Genomic DNA, 21,029 nt, shown 5'->3' on the forward strand with positions numbered 1-21,029 from the left:
AAGTTCTCTTTTTTGGTTGGGTCCTTGTGTGGCTTTAGGTATCAAAGTAATTGTGGCTTGATAAAACAGGTTAAGTAGTATTCCTTCTGTTTCTATTTTATAGAATAGTTTGAGGAAGATTGGTTTCTGGTCTTCTTTGAAGATCCTGTAGAAATCTGCACCAAACTTATCTGGCCCTGTGCTTTTTTTAGTTGGGAGGTTTTTAATGATTTCCATTTCCTTGTGTGACATGGGCCTATTTAGATAGTTTACCTGCTCTTGACTTAACTTTGGTATGTGGCATCAGTCTAGAAAACCATCCGTTTCATCTAGATTTTCCAGTTTTGTTGAGTTTAGGCTTTTATAGTAGGATCTTAGGATTTTTTTGAATTTCCTCTGTTTCTGGTGTTATGTCTCCCTGTTCATTTCTGATTGTATTAATTTGGATACTGCCTCTCGGCCCTTTAGTTAGTTAGGCTAGGGGTTAATCTATCTTGTTGATACTCTTAAAAACCAGCTTTTGGTTTTGCTGATTCTTTGCATTATTTTTTTGTTCATATTTGGTTTAGCCCTGGGTATGACTATTTCCTGCCTTCTATTCCTCCTGGGTAAATTTGTTTCTTTTTGTTCTAGGGCTCTCAGGTGTGCTGCCAAGTTGTTCGTGTAAGATCTCTTCAGTTTCTTTACCAGGGCACTTAGTGTTATGAACTTTCCTCTTAGCATTGCTTTCATTGTGTCACTTAAGTTTGGGTATGATATGTCAACCTTTGCATTAAATTCCAGGAAGTCTTTACTTATTTTCTTTATTTCTACCCTGATCAAGGGATCATTGAGTACTGAGTTGCTCAGTTTCAATTTGTATGTGGGCTTTCTCTAGTTTTCGCTGTTATTGAAGGCCAGCCTTAGTCCACGGTGATCTAATAGAATGCATGGTATTATTTCAGTCTTCTTGTATCTGTTGAGGGTTGTTTTGTGACCGATTTATTTTGTTTACTTTTATGTTGAGGTCTTTGATCCAAGTGGACTCCATCATCATGTAGGGTGATAGCTATGGATCTATTTGCATTCTTTTATGTGGGTGCAGATATAAAGTTAAACATATACCATTTATTGAAGATGCTTTCTTTTTTTCATTGAACAGTTTTGGCTTCTTTTTCAAAAATCAAGTGTGCATAGGTTTGGCAGGTTTACATCTGGGTCTTCAATATAATTCTTTTGATCAACCTGTCTGTTCTTATGCTAATACCAGGCAGTTTTATTACTATTACTCTATATTACAGTTTGAAATCAGGGGTGCCAATACTTCCAAAAGTTCTTTTATTATACAAGTTTGTTTTAGCTATCTAGGGTATGTTTTTCCAAATGAAGTTTAATATAGTTTTTTCAAGGTCTGCAAAGATTTGTGTTGAAATTTTGATGGGGTGCAGTTTTCAATATATTTTTTATTTATAGGAAAGCCTCTGATTTTATGTGTTCATTTTATTTTTGTTTTATGTCACATTCCTGGCAGTGTTTATTACCTGAAAGGTTTTTTTTTAGTCTGTTGCACCTCCTATGTAGATAATTATATCTTCTTCAAATATGACCATACCATATTTTCATCCCTTAAATTTTCTACTATAGTCTCACTGCTGTAGCTATGATTTCAAATGCTGCCTTAACAATAACACAATTGAAGCAAAACAAAATGTACCCAAGTAAAAAATAGTCCAGAAGTTATAGATTTACTAAAAGATCTACTAGATTTTTTCCAGAAAAGAACTAATGCCATCCCTACTCAAGTATTCAATAAAATATAAAAAATAAAAATATACAGCTTCTTTTTATGAAGCCAATATATTCTGGATACCAAAGCTGGATAAAGATAAAAGAATAAATTAAAGAATGATCTCTCTGGTGGACATTGATACTCGCAACACTTGAAAATAAAATTCAAGATCCCGCAAAAGGCCATTAATCTTGAATAAGTGAAAAAGAAAAAATATAGATCTACTAGATTATTCATTTTTTGAGTTTATAATAAAATTACATCATTTTCCCTCTCCATTTCCCCCTCGAAGCCTTCTAAGGTACCTTTCTTGATTCCTAGCATCATTTTTATAAGAATGTTTTGTGCATGCCTGTACATCTATACATATGCTCATATATATGTGTGTATTACATATGCACACACACACATACACATACACATGCACACACACACACACATATATATAATACTAAATATGATCTTTTTAGTCTATATAATGTGACTTGGACATATCACTTCTTTGGCAAAATTGGCTATATTAGAGTGATGCAAAAGCAAAACAAATGAAGAAAGTGATAGAGATGCCAGAAATTCAGAGATCATTCATCAACACATTTTGTGTGACAAACAAGTATTATACTAAATGGAGAAAATCACTTGGATCATTTGGATACCATCTTTTACAGGTTTACTCTACAAGACAAGCAGTTGGGAAGGCCATCCTATATGTGAATAATTAGAGAAGCTTCACACTTTCAAAGTCTGGAAGAATATAAAAAGTTTATCACTTCTTTATGGGTAAATCTTCTAAAGTCACTTCTTCTAGACCTCTGGTATGGATAGTGCATTGTTTTATGGTGATCCGACTTTACAGAACCACATCAGAACTAGATAATCCTACTATAACTGAATATATTGTTATCAACCCGCCTATGTCTCATTTCCCTTACTTTTAATACTATGTCAATGATAAGCTCTTATTTTTTTTTCAAACTCCACTTAAGATTAGTAAGGGAGGCTACAGCATAGTTGGTGATAACTCTGTAATTTGAGCTCTTATATTATACTCTAACAACAACAAACTGAACAAAAAGAAAACAAATTAAGGAAATGTTTATTCAAAGTCCAAACTATGGGAAAGAGTTGAAATAGTGAAATGAAGATTGAACATAATTAGTAAATCTATAATAGTAGTAGATTTAATAATAGTAGACTTAAAATCTTGAGGTTTATGTAAAGAGATAAATATTAAATGATTCTTATAGCTAATATTTATCTTATATTATTTATATCAACCACAACTAAATGCTATCTGTAAACTTTGAGTAGGAAAAAAATCAAAGATTTGCATATTTTGGCACATCATAATAAATTTAGAATTAAATCATCAAAAATAAGGCAAAAATTGCCAGGCGGTGGTGGCACATGCCTTTAATCCCAGCACTTGGGAGGCAGAGGCAGGCGAATTTCTGAGTTTGAGGCCAGCCTGGTCTACAGAGTGAGTTCCAGGACAGCCAGAGCTATACAGAGAAACTCTGTCTCAAACAAAACAAACAAACAACAACAACAACAAAAAAAAAACAAAAAACAAAAAAAGCAAAAATGTTAAAACTATTTTTATTTTTATGAAATAATATTAAATCAATTACTAGCTTTTCAACCATACATTATAAAAAACAAATTATGATGTGTCTTTTGTAAAATGTTGAAGGAAATGAGAACCAAATGCATTCTTTTTTAAAATTCTCTGCCTACTTAATAATTCTTCGAAGTAAAATAATCTTAGGAATATTTTCACATCCATACAGTCTTCAAGTTAAAATAAAAACAGAAAAACTAAAAACCAAACAAAAAACAAAAAATGGAACTTAAGAGTCTACAGAAAGAACTGAACAACATATAATGGAGATGGCTTCAATTAAACAAGTTCAATCTTTAAAATAGCAATAGTAGTATGTGTGTACATCATTCAGTGAAAGAACCATTTGTCTATTGTGGTCAAGGCCTTGAGCTTGAAATCCAGCAACACACAAACACACACACACACACACACACACACACCAACACCACCACCACCACCACCAACAGGCACAACAACAACAAAGACTAAGTAAAAATAATAATATTATTGTGAGTTTACTGTACATGAAATATATGAAGTATAAAACTACTAAATAATTAAATGCCTATGAAGTACTTATTATAAGAAAGTATTTAAAGAACTAATTTAGTGTGGATTGTAATAAGTCAAGGATGCATACTGTAATCTCCAGGGCAACCATTAAAAGAATAACACAAATGAGAATCAAACAGCTGGTACTGGAAAAAAACAGAATAATTATTCATCCTTGATAGCTTTTCAATTTACAGAGGTGAGCGATGGAATACTTCATTGATTTAATGAGTAATACATAAAATATAGTTTATTTTCCCTAATTATGGAACTATAACTTGAGTAAAGTTGTGCATAAAATTTTAAACTGTGGCTGTTTAAACCCTTTGGATGAATTGATTTGAAATACTTTATTTTACCTTTGAGCAAAGTTAGCACTAATAATTACAAACACTTTAATAGTAAAATTATACATTAAATTCATTAAATTGTATATATATATATATGCTTGAAAAATATCAGCTATATCTAGACATGACCCTAATTATATACCTCTCAAAGAAGAAATTATGATGTTTTTAAAGATATTATCTGTATTTTTTCAGAGAACTTAAGTTGCAATTGAATAAAAAAATCAGAAATTTATGTTGTCTATCAAGATAGGGAACTCAGTAAATCATTAATTACAAGAGACCTATTTTGTTCCTACACTTACTAACAATATGAAGTCATCTTAAAATACATAATAGTAACTTTTAAATATTACAAAATGTTAACACAAAATAGGAAAATCAATAAGAACTACAAGCCCTATTAATTGAAATTGACCTATTAATATCCAAAGCTTATTATCCTAACCCCAAAACTAATTAATACTATATTTTTTTACATTAACCAAAATATTTCCTGAAAGAATACTTATTTTTAATTTTGGTGTAGTTACATATAACCACAGTTACAGCATTTATGAAGTAGATGCAGAGTTTTCACTACAACGTAAAGGCAAGCCTGATAATGCATAATGGTTTTTAGACTACATAGCAGCATTTTTTTTTTTTACCATTTTTAAAATAATTGCAAAGTAAATGACAGACAAACATGCTATGTCCAGGTATAATATGGTTTATGTCTTAGAGTTTTAACTATAAACAAATGTTTATATAATATTATTTGTATATATTTAATAGTTCATTAGCCATTCCAAAATCAAGGGCACAATATGTGGAAATTTTCTGTCTGTTCCAGCAACAACAGCATATGTATACACATTCGGAAGTCACAAAATATTTTCTGTAGTTTACTGAAGAAACCCCAAGCCTGTCAGATACTACCTGAGAGCATAATTTCCAAATATTTATGTCCTCACAATAGGTCAAAATCTAAATACCTGATTCTGCTCACTGAGTTAATAATGCAAACCATGCACTCAGCCTCTGACGCTCAGAGGCTTCCTTCCTTTCTGTTGTCCTTTCTTTTCTCCTTTCTTTGTTTCATCCTTCCTTCCTTCCTTCCTTCCTTCCTTCCTTCCTTCCTTCCTCTCTCCCTCCCTTCCTTCCTTCCTCCCTTCCTTTCTTGCTTCCTTTCTTCCTTTCTTCCTGTAGTGATGATGACTTCCATTTAAGCAGTGGCATGAAGTGAAGGAGAAAAGACAGGACGGAGCCCAGGCTTCTGAGCCTTTCTCAGAGTGACTCCTAGCATCCTTTTCTTCCATTCACTTACAGAACCATTCATTTTTATCTGATTAGGAAGAATTTCAAGTTCTTATTTAATCTTCCTGAGATCGTGTTTGGGTTTATTGGAAGAAATACCTTTCCATGATTAGGAAGATAAAGATTTGAATAGAACAATTCCAGTTTTATTTTGGCATTTGCTAATTTGGAAAATTTCTGGTTATATCTGAGAGCAGGTCCTTCCTGCTCTAGCACTGCCCTGCTCCTCACAGCTATTTTTCTGTTATGCTACTATAATTTATAAGCTCAGCTTAGTTTACCTGTCTTTTTGGGATAATAAATGCTTTGAGAAAAGCATGATAACTCCAGGATGTTCTGTAGTCCACCATAAATACTCTCTCATGAACCTTCATGGCATTTACAATGGTCATACTTGACATTTCTCATTGCATTGCCAAGAAAATGAGATTGGTGTTATTTTAAGTAGAAATTTAACTGTAGCTCACAATTACATCATGCATAGAAAGACATTGCAACAATTCTTTATATTATTTATTTTCTACTCAATTCTCTTCTTCATATTACAGTCTTCATTGGTTAGGTTTTATTTATTCACGTTGGTAATGGAGCAGCTGCAAGAGGGAGCAGCCAGCCTCAGGGGTCTCTAATAGAAGTACCCTTACAGAATACCATGAATCACTTTGAGCAAAATGTAAGCTAACCCCTGCTAACAAGGACAAAGTAACAAACAAAAGACAATTAAAGCAATGCCTTAGTGAACTATGATAAGAAATGTTAGTTAATTGAGTACTAATTGGACTGTAATGAATTCATAAGTAAAATTCAATTATGGGAATGAGGAAAATATTTAAGAATGCATTTTATTATAGTGAAAAGCAGACCCAATCAGATGTTAGCATCATTTAAAACTCAAAATAACTAGACTAAACATTTAACAAAATAGTAGAACAAACATATTATAAACAATCAAACAGAAACTGGACACTATAACTAAAAAATTTCTTTTTATAATTTTTTTTTTCAGAACAATTTTGTTTGAGAGTAAGGCAGGAAGTAAAAACCAATCTTTTTTAAATGTTATCTTCAATACACTCATTATCAGCTCTCACTTCATATCTGTTACATTGAGGCACTGACCTTAATGCATTGACCTCTACACACCCTTTTCCAAAATCTATGGGACATTGGATCCAGTCTTGTGTATTCTATATATTTGCCATATATTTGACATATATGCCATTGGCGTATAGCCATCAACTAGGATTTTGAAAAGTAGCCATGAGGCCCTCTGTATGATCTACTCATATTTCCCACCTCAAAACCCTGACACCACTGATATTTTCTTATCTCCATAATTTTACTCTTGCCAGTATGAATTAGGATAAAGCTAAAGTTTTTTTTTTTAATTTTGCCTTTTACTTAGTAATTTTACTCAGTATCTTTTCTAAATATGCTATCCCATTGTTCCTTAATTTGGAATAATATTAATTGCATTTACTAAACCTCATATGTCCATTTACCTATTGAGTTTGTTCCCAAGCACTGCAAATATTAAGTTTTACAGATAGTTCTCTGACTATTTTTATGAACAAAACTTTTCAAATTCTTTGATATATGTTTAGTTTGAAAGAAATATTTAAACTCTTCTCCCAAAATGGAATCCATGCTTTAGATTCTGGATATCATGAAAGATAATATGGTTCTATAATATTTTTTCAATTTACAAATACCTGGTATTATATAATATAGGTTATTTTTAAATGCCTATTTATTCTTTACATATCATATTATTTAAGTGGCGGTGTGCCTTTAATCCCAATACTTGGGAGGCAGAGGCAGGTAGATTTCTGAGTGTGAGGCCAGCCTGGTATACAGAGTGAGTTCTAGGACAACCAGGGCTACACAGAGAAACCCTGTCTCAAAAAACCAAACCAAAACAAAACAAAAACCAAAAAACAAAAAACAAAACAAAAAAACCAAAAAACTACAACAAAACAGAAACAATAACAAAAGGCATGATACTTGATATTTGTCTCATTTTTAAATCATACCATACGTTTATATTTTGGTGACTAATTTCACAGTATTGTAAGATCAATAATGCCTTCCTTTTCTTCCCCATTAGACTGAGCTGAACATATCATGTGACACTTTGAAAGCTAGCCAGGGGGGAGATTTCCAGCTTGATTTCTCTGTATCTTGAAATTGGGTGAGTTGGTCTTCCTTACTATGAATTTATTATCAAAATATGGCAATGCCTCTGATGTTGTATCTAAAAGACAGCATCAAACCCAAGGTCTTCTATGTGTTTTTCTTTATTTCTTATAAGTTTTATGGTGTTTAGTTTTTGGTTTTGTTTGTTTTTTTTCTTCTGTTTTTGACTTTGTATTGTTTTGTTTTGATTTGTTTTGTTGTGTTTATTCTTTTATTTTTTTTTTAATTTTTTTAGTTTTTGGTTTTCATTTTGTGTTTTTGTTTTTTGTTTTGTTTTTGTTTTTGAAGCTAAAAGGACAAATTTTATTAACTCCAGAGCAAACGATAATATTGGTTTAAAGAAAATCTGGCAGAAGGAGAGATAGAATAAAAGCCATGAGTTTAAACTGAGGCATGGAGTTTAAATAAGCTTTTAAGAAAGGGAAATTGCAGACTATATGAAGCTCAAGAAGAAGGAAGATCAAAGTGTAGATACTTCAGCCCTACTTAGAAGGGCAAACAAGCAATCACAGGAAGTAGAAGATGGGAAGGAATTTGGAGGAAAAGAGGAGGGGAGAGAAAAAAGGGGGGTCAAGAAGAGATGGGGGAGATGTGCAGAGGGTCAGGAATTTAAACAGAGTTGTTTAGCAATGGGACATGGGGAACTGGGAGGGAGGTAACCGAAAGTCCCAGATGACAGGAAAGCAAGAGGCTCCCAGGACCCAACAGGGATGATATTAACTGAAATACCCAACAAAGAGGAGAGAGCAACTGTAGAGACTATATCCAGAACTTAGGCATGGTCCCTGGTTGAGGGATGGGGCCACCCACCCTTCTCAAAATTTTAATTCAGAATTGCTCCTGTCTCAAGAAAATACAGGGACAAAGAGTGGAGCAGAGACTGATGGAAAGGCCATTCAGAGACTGCCCCACCTGGAGATCCATCCCATATATACCCACCAAACCCAGTCACTACATCTGATGCCAAGAAGTGCTCGCTGACAGGAGACTGATATAGCTGTCTCCTCAGAGGCTCTATAAGAGCCTTCCTTACTGATACAGAAACAGATGCTTGCAGCCAACCATTGGACTGAGCACTGGGACACCAATGGAGGAGTTAGGGGAAGTGCTGAAGGAGCTGAAGGGGTTTGCAACCTCATAGGAAGAACAACTAACCAGACCACCCAGAGCACCCAGGGCCTAAACCACTAACCAAGGAATGCACATGAATGGACCAATGGCTCCAGCTGTGTATGTAGCAAAGGATGACCTTGTCAGGAATCAATGGGAGGGGAGACCCTTGGTTCTGTGAAGGCTTAATTCCTCAAAGTACGGGGATGATAGGGCTGTGAGGTAGCAGTGGGTGGGGGAGTACCCTCAGAGAAACAGGGGGGAGGGTGGGGTAGGGAGTTTTCAAAGGGGAAACTGGAAAAGGGATAACATTTGAAATGTAAATAAATAAAGCAACCATTAAAAAAAAATTAAAAAAAAAAAAGAAAGGGAATGTTCATTGATACTGTCATCCTTCCATCTTGTTATGTTAATAAAATAAGGTATGTGGCATACAACAACATTTCAAGAAATTCTCTTTAAGTTCTATATTAGGGAGTTATAATAATTACAGATAATATAAATATTTTATTACTCTGAAATGTACCCTTCAGGAAGGACCTAGACTTTGGTGCCATTGGATTTGATAACGTAAAGGAAACATTCTGAAACAAGACAACTAGAGTCGATTATAACATAAAACACTATTTTCAATCCAAGAAACCTGTGAAAAAGATCTCTTCTCTACTACCTCACCTTCATTTTCACACTTATAGTGAATTCTAAAACTCAATTCTTCATTTCTTTTCTTTCTACATTTGGTATTAAATTATTTATTTATACATTTAAAATTTTTATAAGATCATTACACCGAAGGTAAGAAATATTGTGATATTTGTAAGCAGTATTGCCTCTTTGACTATCTCTGCACAGAAGTCATTCATTATGGGAGTCTCTTGAAAATAATCCTCCAAATGAAATGATCAAAGCCTTCTCAATTTATGATGGCCAGGAATGAGGGGGTCCTGGCGTCAAGTGGGGAGTGATGGAGGGAATGTGTCCTGGCACAGCAGATGATCAGTAACATTTTACTGCTATAAATGCTTTATCCTGTTTTCAAATAAGAACATGAAAAGGCCTGGGCCAGAAGTATGGTGGAGTGAGGGAGGGGAGGGAAAAGTGAGAGAATAAAAAGGAGGGAAAAAGAAGGAAATAAGAAGCTAAGTCTTTGTGGCCTCAGGGCTTAGCAGGTGATATATTTAATTCCCATGTCATGGCAGGAGCAGAAATTATGGAAAGCAGCCTACTATAGGAGCTGAGATTTTGCTTGAAGCATTTAAACTTCCAATTACATTTGCATTCAAGTATGGACTTTCAAAGCAAATCTGTAAAAATATTTTCTGACTATTTCACTTATGATATATATATATATGTGTGCTTATATATATAAACATATCTTACATATATACATATACATGCATACACATATATATACATATATACATATACACACACACACACTATATGTATACAGAGAAGGAGTAAATAGTTATTGCGTACTACATTCCACATTCTTGTTTTATTGCATTCAGGCTCAAATATTTCATGCATAAATAATCAAAATATAAGTTTTTTTATGAAGTTGTAAACTCTACGTAATTTGATTTTTGATTTCTCTGGAAATTCTCCATTACTCTCAAACAGTACTTGCTGTAAAATACTTTATTCTTTAATTTTATCCAAACTATTCACAGAAAAAATGATTTATCAGTCTTTGCTTTATATGTACAATTAGTGTAAATTCACAGAAAATTTAAAGCGTTCATATACATTCATCAGTTTCTTTTAGTTAACTGCATAGTGTCAAAATAGCTGAATAAGACATTTCTATGGGCACAGTCAGTCAACCTCAACGAGGCTTATTACCTATATTTGGCTCTGTATCCTCAGGGACCACATAAACCACATGAACAGATGATTGAGCAGGAAAAATCTGCATTAAGAAAAAAATTGAGATTTTGGTTTCAACTGCCTGTCCATTAATGACATAAAGTGCTGACAAGCAGAACGAGGACTGAGCAGCGTGATGTCAGGGCCTCTGTGAAATGAAGTCTCATCACTGTACTGTGGTTGACTGATGAGCAATAATATTTTCAAGTGTAGAAGTGTACATTATTAGGAATACCATATGAGATTTTTTTCTGTATACAGTAGTTGTTACAGCATGATTGCCCTGGAAACATGATTCTATGGAGCTAGGAAACAGTCATTGCTTATGAATACTTAACCAAGTAAATATCCTATGTTTTTATCATGACACTGAGCATCACACATTTAGAGTGGAATGGTTTAGAATAGAATTCTCTTGTGTAGTGAAAAGAGAGTAGAAGATCCTACAACACCAAAAACTCAACAAATGCTCAAATATTTAAAAATAATAACTATAACCAATTCATGTATGCTTTATCTATTTAAAGAGAAACTACAAATAATATTGCTGAGGATGTCCTGTAAATATCTCATAATCTTTTTGGTTTGTAAAAACTGTGGTCTCTTATATGCTTTAGCAATTAAATGATAAGTTTAGCCCTCATATTTCAATTGCTCCACTGAGAAGGAGCAAAGTGTCCCTAATTTATGTCTCATCATTTGAAACCTTTTTATGCTAACAGGATGGATTTTTTAGATGTTTTAAATAATCACTGGTTTGCAGTTATGATAGAAAACCAGGGAATTCTTTCTGTATCAAACACAACTCACCAGAAGTTAATAAAATAATGATTTAAAACATTGTTTACTGGAAGCATAGAATGACTTCCAAATGTACTTGGTTCTGAGAATACACATACATACACACACATACATACACACACACACACACACACACACACACACACACACATATATATATATATATATATATATATAAACAAAAATGCTGAAGGCATTTATAAATCTAGAATTTAAGTGGAATAAATAATAATGGATTTTGATTACAAATTTAAACCTTAAAATTTGAGCAGGTTAGTTTTATTTCATTTCAATTTTAATAGACTGTGTTATGCAAACTATTTTACTAAAGAACTGAAATATGGGGCTGCCTGCTGCTACCCCTCCCCCAAGACCTCCATTGCCCTATTATCTCTCTGCTACTTTCATCAGCCTTCTTGATCTGGAACAATACAGGTTAGACTCCCTCTCAGCACCCATTCCCCTGCCTATCAAGTCCTCTGGGGCACACCTAGTAGCACAGAGCAGCATACTGCCCACAGAGCTCCATTATAGTGCCATCTCTCTGCCTGACCCCAACCATCCACTAACCACTGTGTCCCCAGGGGCATACCAAACTTCTCAGAGACTTGTACTGCCTCCTGAGTTCCACTGACCAGCCTTAAGATGCCCATCAGAGGACTTCTACACGAGGATCATCTAGGTTTGGCACCCTCAGAATACCTGCTAAACTCATAACATTCAGGGACTATCAGATGGAGAAAGGCCAGCTGAAGAACTCAATCAACAAAAGCCAAGGCAATATGATACCTTCAGAGCACAGCAGTCCTACCATGGCCATCCTGGATATTTTATCACAGCCAAAGTACAAGAAAATGACCTTAAATTCAGTTTTAAGGAGATTATTCAGAGGCCTTAAAAGAGAAATTAAATAAATCCATTAAAGAAATACAGGAAAATACAATCAAACAGGCAGAAAACTTTAAGGTGAAAACAAATGAATTGTTAAAAGAAATACAGAAAAATACTGTTAAACAGGTAAAAGAAATAAATAACACTGTTCAATACCTAAGATTGGAAATAAAAGCTATAAAGAAAACATAAACAGAGGTCATCCTGGAGATGGACAAACGTGGGAAGAGAACAGCTACAACAGACACAAGCATCACCAAAACAGAATATAAGAGGTAGAAGAGAATCTCAGGTGTAGAAGATACAATAGAGGAAAGTGATACATCAGTTAAACAAGCTATACATTTTACATAATTCCTAACATAAAACATACAGGAAATCAAGGATATGGTGAAAAGACCTAACCTAAGAGTAACAAGAATAGAAGAAGGTGAAGTACCCCGACTCCAAGGACTAGAAAATATTTTCAACAAAATCATAGAAGAAAATGTTACCAACCTAAAGAAAGAGATGCCTACAAGTACCTTAAAAAATACCAATTAAACTGGACCAGAAAAGAAAATCCTCCTGGCACATAATAATCAAAGCATAAAGAACAAAGAAAAATATTGATAGCAACAATAGAAAAATAGCAGGTAACATGCAAAGGAACGCCTCCAGAATTACATCAAATTTTGCAACAGAGACACTAAAAATAGGGGCTGGGCAGATGTCTTTCAACCTCTAAAAATTCACAGATACCACCCTAGACAACTGCACCCAGAAAAAACCCTCCATTGCCATAGAGGGAATAATAAGACATTTCAAGACAAAATCCAATTTAAACAATAGCCATATAAAACTCCAGCACTACAGAAAATATTAGAAGGAAATTTCCAATAACTCCAATGCCAGGAGGATAACTACACTCAAGGGGGTATAAAAACAGGAAATATGTAATTATATACTAGTAAAGAGACAGAGACAGAGATAGACACACACAGAGAGAGAGAGAGAGAAAGAGAGAGAGAGAGAGCATATACTACCACCATCAAAATACCAGGAATTAATAATAAATGGTTATTAATCCCCCTAAAGACACAGGATAACAGAATGAATATGTAACAGGATCCATCATTCTTCTGCATACAAGAAATACACCTCAGCCATAAAGGTAGAAATAACCTGAGAATAAAGGGCTGCCAAAATATTTTCCAATCAACCTTGAGTAACCATCTAATATGTAATAAAATAGACTTTCAACCAAAATTAATCAAAAGTGGTGGGGAAGGACAGTTCATACACATCAAAGAAAAATCTACAAAGATGACACCTCAATTCTGAACATCTATGCCCCAAACACAGTGGCAACCACATTTGTAAGAGAAATATTGCTAAAGCTTATATAGCACATGGAAACCCACACTCTGATAGTAGAAGACTTCAACACCCCATTCTGACCAATCAACAGATCATCTAAATAAAAAGTTAAATGGAAAAATAATGAAACTAACAACCATTATGAATCAAACAGACCTAATAAATATCTACAAAACACTTCACTCAAACATGAAAGAGTGTAACTTCTTCCCAGAACCACATGGATCCTTCTCCAAAAATGACCAGATCATCAGAAGTCAAAAAAAGCAAGTCTCAACTGATAGAAGAAAATTGAAATAACCCCTTGCATCTTATCAGAGCACAATGTATTAAAGCTGTACTTCAACATCAACAGAAACACCATAAGCTTACATTCTCATGGAAACTGAGCAATTCTCTAATCAGTGGTTACTGGTTCAGGACATAAAGAAAGAAAGAAATTTTAAAACTTTCTAGAATTCAGTGAAAATGAAGGTACAGCATAGCCAAACTTGCCAGACACTATGAAAACAGTGCTAAGAGGAAAGTGTATAGCATTAAATGCCTTCATAAAAAAACATTGTTTTGGAGAGACCTCATAGTAGCTACTTAAAACTACACCTCAAAGCTCTAGAACAAAATGAAGCAAATAAAACAGAGAGGAGTAAACAGCAGGAAATGATCAAACTCACAACTGAAACCAATAATTTATAAATGAAGAGAACAACACAAAACAGAGAGCTGTTTTTTTTTTTTTTTTGAGAAAATCAACAAGATAGAAAAACCCCTAGCCAAACTAGCTAAAAGACAGAGACAGTATCCAAATGAACAAAATTAGAAATGAAAAGGGAGACATCACAACAATGACGAAATTCAAAGAACAATTAGGTCTTATTTCAAAAATCTTGTATTCCATGAAATTGGAAAATCTAAATGTAATAGATAATTTTCTAGACAGATACCACTGACCAAAGTTATATCAAGATCAAGTAAACTATGTAAACAGTCATATATTATATTCCATAAGGAAATAGAAGCAGATAGCAAAAGTCTTTGAACCAAAGAAAAAGAAAAATCAAAGAAAAAAGTAAAAAGAACCAGGCTAGTTGGCTTTAGTGCCAAATTCTACCTAACTTTCAAAGAAGAGCTAATACCAATCTCAAACTATTCCATAAAATAAAAACAGAAGGAAAGTACACGAATTATATGAGGCCACCCTTACCCTTTGACACCTAAACCACACAAAGACTCACTAAAGTGAATTTCAGGGCAATTTCACATATGCAAATTGATCCAGAAATACTCAATAAAATACTTGGAAGCCAAATCCAAAAGAACACACCAAAATAAGCATCCACAATGATCAAGAAGGCTTCACCCCAGGAGTTCTAACACACAAGCTTGTAGGAGAGGCAAGACATAGTCAGAGACAGCAAGACCATATAACACCAGAGATAACCAGATGGCAAGAGGCACAAGAATATAGGCAACAGAAACCAAGACTAGTTGGCATCATCAGAACCCAGTTCTCCCACCACAGTGAGCCCTGGTTACGCTAATACAATATAAGAGCAAGACTCTGATTCAAAATTACATCTCATGATGAAGATAGAGGACTTTAAGAAAGACAAAAATAACTTCCTTAAAGAAATACAGGAGAACACAGGTAAACAACTTGAAGCCCTTAAAGAAGAAACACAAAAATACCTTAAAGAATTTCAGGAAAATACAACCAAACAGGTGAAGGAATTGAACAAAACATTCCAAGATCTAAAAATAAAAATAGAAAAATAAAGAAATCAAAAAGGGAGAAAATTCTGGAGGTGGAAAACCTAGGAAAGAGATCAGAAGTCATAGATGCAAGTATCACCAACAGAATACAAGAGATAGAAGAGAGAATCTCAGGGGCAGAAGATATCATAAAGAACATTGACACAACAGTCAAAGAAAATGCAAAATGCAAAAAGCTCCTAAACCAAAACATCCAGGAAATCTAGGATATAATGAGAAGACCAAACCTAAGGATAATAGGTATAAAGGATAAAAGGGCCAGTAAATATCTACAACATAATTATAGAAGAAAACGTAACCTAACGAAATGCAAACTAAACAGAGACATAATGAAACTAACAGAAGTTATGGACAAGATGGATTTAACAGATGTCTATAGAACATTTCATCCTAAAACAAAAGAATTAAACTCTTCTCAGCACCTCGTGGTGCCTTCTCCAAAATTTTTCATATAATCAGTCACAAAACAAGCCTTAACAGACACAAGATGATTGAAATAAGCCCATGCATCCTATCAGATCACCATGGACTAAGTCTGATCTTCAGTAACAACAAAAACGACAGAAATCCTACATATAAATGAAAGCTGAACAACACTCTACTCAATGATAACTCGGTCAAGGAAGAAATAAATAAAAGACTTTTTAGAATTTAATGGAAATGAAGCCACAACATTCCCAAACTTATAAGACACAATGAAAGTGGTACTAAGAGGAAAACTTAGCTTAGAGTGCCTCCTAAAAGAAATTGGAGAGAGTATACACTACCAGCTTAACAGCACACCTATAAGCTCTAGAACAACAACAACAACAAAAAGTAAATATACTCAAGAGGAATAGACAGCAGGAAATATTCAAACTCCCAGCTGAAATCAAGCAAGTAGAAACAGACGGAACTATACAATCAACAAAACCAGGACCTGGTTCTTTGAGAAAATCAACAAGATAGATAAAGCCTTAGCCAGACTAACCAGAGGGCACATACATAGTATCCAAATTAACAAAATCAGAAATAAAAAAGTAGACATAACAAAGAAACTGAGGAAATTCGAAAAATAATCAGATTCTACTACAAATGCCTATATTCAACAAAACTGGAAAATCTGGATGAAATAGACAATTTTCTAGACACATACCAAATACCAAAGTTAAATCAGGATCAGATAAACCATCTAAACAGTCCCATAACCCCTCAAGAAATAGAATCAGTATTTAAAAGTCTCCCAACCAAAACATGCCCAGGACCAGATGGTTTTAGTGCAGAATTCTATCAGACCTTTAAAGAAAACCTAATACCAATACTCTTCAAACTCTTCCACAAAATAGAAACAGAAGGAACACTACCCAATTATTTCTTTGAAGTCACAGTTGTGCCAAGTTCTCCCTTCGAAATGGAATAGTTTCTGTCTAATCAGGATCTTTTCACAATTTCCTTTCATAGAGGACTTCATGAGAGGTTTTTTTTCTACTTCTTTAATGTTTAATGTTCCAAATAGATTTTAAAAACTGTTTGACTGCATATTACTTTTAGCTTCAGAAGATATCATGTATATTTAGGAGGCATTTAACTATTATAAATTATTTTGATGAACTAAAAAATGTCACTACTAACTTGTATATTTCAAAATAAATTGTATTAGTTTAATAAAAATAAAAAAAGTGTTCCTGGAACTTCATGAAACTGAAAAACTTTTTTATGGAAAAAGTCAATGTAAATAGAACAAAACAACAACCTACAGATGGGAAAGGAACTTCTATAACCCTATATCTGAGAGAGGGTAATGTCTACAATTTAAAAGGAACTCAATAAATTAGACAAAAAGAATCTAAATAAAAACATGGGTACAGAGCTAACAAAGAATTCTCAACAAAGGTATTCGGAATAGCCAAGAAGCACTTAAGGAAATGTCATGGGGAAATAAAAATCAAAATGACCCTGAAATTCCACCTTACACATATGACTAAGATAAAAAAATTAAGTGATATCACATGCTATATCTGATATAGAGCAAGGGGAACATTCCTCCATTGCTGGTGACAGTGCAAACTTGTAGAAACACTCTGGAAATCATTTGGTAGTTTCTAAGAAAACAGGGAATAGTTCTACCTCAAGATTAAGCTATAAAAATCTTGAGCGTATACTCAAAAGATGTCCCATTCTACCACAAGCACACTTGCTCAACTATTGTCATATTAGACTATTCATAATGTTCAGAAAATGAAAACAACCTAGATGTCCCTCAACTGAGAAATGGATTAAAAGTGGTATGTCTAGCTGAGCAGTGGTGGCGCACACCCTTTAATCCCAGCACTTGGGAGACAGAGGCAGATGAATTTCTGAGTTCGAGGCCAGCCTGGACTACAGAGTGATTTCCAGGACAGTCAGGACTATACAGGGAATCCCTGTCTCGAAAAAACAACAACAAAAAAACAAACAAACAAACAAACAAAGAAAAAAGAAAAAGAAAAAAAAAGTGGTATGTCTATATGTCTATATAATTGAATACTATACAGTTATTATGAACAAAGACATCATGAATTTGACATGCAAGTGGATGGAATTTGAGAATGTCATCCTGAGTGAGGTTACTCACATCTACAAAAACATGCATGGTATATATTCACCCAAAGTGAACATTAGCTATAAAATGCTGGACAACCATTCTACAATTAACAGATCCAAAGAACCTCAGAAATAAGGAGGTCAGAAGGGTCAGAAGGGTGCATGTAGAGAGGGAACTGGGAAGGAGAGAAAGCAAAGAGGGGAATAGGGCTGGTAATCAGCAATCACCTGGTGGGAGAAGACTGAAAGTGAGAATAGAAATTGTTATGTGGGGAAGGGAGGGCATCTCTGGTGATTAGCTGGATGCCCAGGACAGGAAAGGATAGAGGGAGTCTATGGAGTGAACCTAGCAGAGAGTTCCACCTGAAGGAGTTATAGAGACAGAAGTGGCCCCTTCCTGTAGTCATGCCAGAGGAGGGCAGAGGACACCAATTCACCTAAATTTGCCTTGCCTACAACATATGCAGACATAAATATGTGGTAGAGACTGAGAGAGCTGTCAACAAATGACGGCACCCTAACTTGAAACTCATCCTCTGTGAGAGAGCTAACCCTTGAAACTATTAATGATACTCTGATATGCTTGCTGATCTAGCATAACTGTCTCCTGAGAGGCTTGATCCAGCAGCAGATGAAGCAGATTCAGAGACCCATATCCAAACATCAGGCAAACCTCAAGGAGTCTTGTGCAAGAGTGAAGGATAGAAGTGTTCAAGTCATAGGGGTAAGAACATAACAAGAAAACCCACAGAGTCAACCAGCCTGGGACCAACGGAGTCCAAAGATAACCCACTAACCAGGGAGCATGCAGGGAGTTTAGACTCTCTACACATTTGTAGCAAATATGCACCTTGGTCTTCATGTGGGTATCCTAACAAGTAGAGAAAAGGTTGTCTTGATCTTTCTTCCCTACCATTGGAACCCCTTCCCTCTACCTGGACAACTTGGTTGGGCCTCAGTGGGGGAGGATGGGACTAGATAGCTTGGGTATGGTGCTACCCAAGGGACCTCCTCATATTTTCTGAGAAGGGAAGAGACCAATTGGGGGAGGGATTTGTAAGTATGAGACTGAGGAGAGAGCTGGAATGTAATTGGGATGTAAAATGAATAAAAAAGATAAAGAAAAAAAGAAAGGAAATGGAATATGTCTGAAATATAATACTCCTAACACTCCTAACTCATCAGGAATAATGAGTTTCTTTGTCTGAACAATTTTTGAAACATAAGTTTTTAAATTTGAGTGATTTCCTGAAGGGAAGTTGTCCAATCACTTCACTTACTTTATAGGGTTAAAAGAACAAAACTATCTTTAAAGAATATTTAAATCATTTTATAATGTGTTCATTCCTCCTGTACTTGCATTTTTTCTTTCTAATTCTTTTTCTAATTCTGCCCCTCTACTGTGAATGCAAAGTTTATTAGATAATGCCTCTAATGAACTCATTACAATTGTAATGAGAGAAAAGAATAATCCTCTCAATGATGCTCTGAGTTTTGTCTATCTTACTCTGTTCTGAACTCATGAATGTTAGCTTAATACTGAGCTTACTATTAAAGTTTAGGATCTTCTGTGGTTTTAGTGTATATTATATATTGATCCAGTGGTTCTGCTTGGCATTTGCCTCTACTTTTTCTATATTGCAGAACATGTCGACAATGCAGCATTTCTCAACACGAACAGTATTCTCTAGAGGAATTTGAGGCTGACTTGCCTAGAGTGTAGCAGGCAAAACTTTCATTGGAAGGGAAATGAAGCAAAAACAGTTGCATTGCCTAAATAAATTAATTGATTTGAGACAACGTGTTGGGGGAGGAAAATTCCATTACTATCCACTACTTAACTCAATTAAAGTGTGGGCGGTGGCAGCAAGTGTTTTGTTCTCCATTGTATGTCTTTCTTGTTCTTCATTTTACTCAGGGCTATTAGTGTTAGCAGCCTGGGGGCATGAGCTAATTTCTCTATACTTATAAAGTTTTTGTCAGCATTTATTGTACAATTTTACACTCTTATCAGGTTCCCTGAACTAATTTCTTGGCAATGATTCTTAGAGTTACTTTTACAGAAAGAGCAATTTTGATCTAGAGTTGGTTTATAGTAGGACATGAAAATCACAAGGTATGCTTGGGGAAATCAATCTTCTCAAAAATCTGTTGGTATTGACTACATGTCTACAAATGCCTCTTATACTAACAGTTGCTTCTCAGATGTCAACTATGAAGCACCTGTAAACATTGTAAGAACATTTCAGAAGTATCAGTGAGCATTGTGTATCAGCGCATAGTGTGATGCTCTAAAATATCTCTTCTGAAAAAGATGAACACAGATTATTCCAAAGCTATTTGATATATATTACTATATATTTTAACATACATTTAATCACATTGCTAACTTTATAGTATTAAGTATACATTTTTAAAACAATTTGACCTAAGTCACTCTTAAATCCAGCTCACAATGAAAAAGATTATAAAAATTATCATTGATATATATATAAACCTGATATGTCTATTAAAACTATGCTGCATTTAAATAGAGCAAATTGAAATTAGTTCAAAGGAAAAATGAGACATAGCTGAGATAAAAACTGATTGCAGTTCTGAGGATTGTGCTTCAGATTAAATGATTCAAGGGCTACTGTGACTTTTTTTTTAACTTTATATCTGTTTTAGATACATCCAAGGACTCAAAGATGCAGTTTGTTGAAGGATTAACAGCTAGTTACCAGTGTTTATTACTGCAGATGCTAATGTGTGTGTGTTTCCTTTTGTGCAACACTTAAGTTTAAAAGGAGAAACTTGTTCCTCTATATGTATGCTTACTACTACTCGGTTGTTCTCTTTTTATCATATAGACACTTATTTTATGTATTTCCTCCTTCTGAGAGAGAGAGAGAGAGAGAGAGAGAGAGAGAGAGAGAGA

The sequence above is a fragment of the Mastomys coucha genome, unplaced genomic scaffold (genome assembly GCF_008632895.1).
Source record: "Mastomys coucha isolate ucsf_1 unplaced genomic scaffold, UCSF_Mcou_1 pScaffold14, whole genome shotgun sequence".
NCBI lineage: Eukaryota > Metazoa > Chordata > Mammalia > Rodentia > Muridae > Mastomys > Mastomys coucha.